Source organism: Ochotona princeps, chromosome 23 (genome assembly GCF_030435755.1).
Source record: "Ochotona princeps isolate mOchPri1 chromosome 23, mOchPri1.hap1, whole genome shotgun sequence".
Taxonomy (NCBI): domain Eukaryota; kingdom Metazoa; phylum Chordata; class Mammalia; order Lagomorpha; family Ochotonidae; genus Ochotona; species Ochotona princeps.
The window spans coordinates 2,763,417-2,765,232 of NC_080854.1; the positions used below are offsets into that span (position 1 = coordinate 2,763,417).

Genomic DNA, 1,816 nt, shown 5'->3' on the forward strand with positions numbered 1-1,816 from the left:
TTCCTTCTCCCCCTCCTACTTTCCCTCCCTACACCTTTTCCCCTTCTCAATTCACTTTTGGGATAACATAGCTTTCATATATATTGAATTCAATTGCTTAACACTGCTATAAAAGACCTTGGTTTCGTGGAAATATAGCCAAGGGCTATTAATAAACCAAATGGAAAAATACTGTTTTACCCATTATTAATTTCAAATTAATTTCAGTAAATTTCAAATTACCAATCATGAAATCCTTAACGGTTCAGCTTGAGCGAGTCAGCCCAGTGGAGAACAAGCAGCCTGGCTGGAAACTACCTGCTACAAACCTTTCTGGACCCTGTGCCATGAGACTGTGAGATCAAGGAGGTTGTGGTACTCTCTGGCCCAGGGCAGAGATTAGGGGCAGGCACTGTGAGAGGGGTAAGTGCTGGGGGCCAGCGGGCTGCAGGAAAGCATGGGAAGGTGGGTGGGGGTGATGGACAGCTAGAACAACAACTGGGAGGCCATGGTGGCAGCCCCTGCCCAGTCCCCTGCAACCTCCCTCCCATGCTTCCATGGATCTCAGCCTTTATCTGAGTGCCTGGGGAAGGCAGACAGCAGCTGGTGGCACCTGCAGACTCCACAGCCAGGAAAGGAACCAGGAAAGGACTCTCAATGAAGCTGCTGCCACAGCCAGAGGCCAGTGGGGTGATGCTGGTACTCAAGAGCTGTGACACAGCACTGCTGTCACCCCCAGCTCCACCACGACCAACACCTCCACCTTCAAGTTCTGAATGCTGTAACTGCTGAAGTTTACAAGAGCACATACTGGCCGATGTGGGATGGTGACATAGATCAGCATCGAACCCAGAGTGTTGGTGACTTCATTCCATTTCCTATGCGCATATAGAGTGTGTGAGTATGCATGTATGCCAGCAACATTGATGTATAGACATCTGATTTTCAAAATAACTGACCACTTAGAGTCTCCAAAGAGCTGCAAGCCAGCCAGAGGTCTGGAATGAGATTTAGTACAGCTCCTGGGCAGCACATGGGAGCAATGCAGAACATTGTGACTATTCCCATATTTAAGACCAAGCTTTACATTAAAACTAAGCTTACCAGAGACTTAAAAGGTGGCCTTACACAACTGTTGATGGGTCACGTTGCAGAGTAGCACATTTATTGCCTAGTGCCTTTGCTTTTAGAAGCCCAGTCAACCCCATTGCAGGCCACACCTTCAACTCTGGCAAATGTTGTGAAAGGCCTGTGTACCCTAAACTTAAAGTGGGTTTAGATTGGAACCAAACTCCAATAATGTAAAACCAGACCCAGCCTCCTTGTCTGTATCCCTTAATCCAAAGTGTTCTTGCCTCTTCATTCTCAAAAGGAATTCACTAATTTGGAGGAGTGAAATAGCTGTCATTACAAGGCTCTAACCACCAGTCTCAAGGAGTCATTTGATTACTCAATAAATACAAAATTCAATGGACAGTGCTACCTAGGGTAGCAAAGTCTAGGTCTGGGATGAATGTAACTGCCACCTTCATGGAACCCCAAAACCAAGTGGAGCCCACCTGGCCATTGTAAATCCTCTAAAAAGCAAGATATCACTGACCACACACAGGAAGGCCATACATACCATTGACCAGCCTGTAACCTGGATGCGGGCTGACACACTTCACCTCTAACTCCCCAGGGAGCCCAGGCAAAGTCAGATTTACAGAGAAGAGAGACAGAGAGAAAGGTCTTCCATCTCTTGGTTCATTCCCCAAGTGGTCGCAACAGCCATACCTGAGCCAATCAGAAGCCAGGAGACATGAGACAGGAGACAGGAGGTTCTTCTGGATCTCCC

At 47.4% G+C, this 1,816-nt stretch overlaps 1 pseudogene; it reads left to right on the top strand.

Annotated features, from left to right (window-relative positions):
• Nucleotides 1-227: 227 nt before the first annotated feature.
• LOC131483078 (CDK2-associated and cullin domain-containing protein 1-like) lies at nt 228-1,258 on the top strand (annotated as a pseudogene).
• Nucleotides 1,259-1,816: the final 558 nt, after the last annotated feature.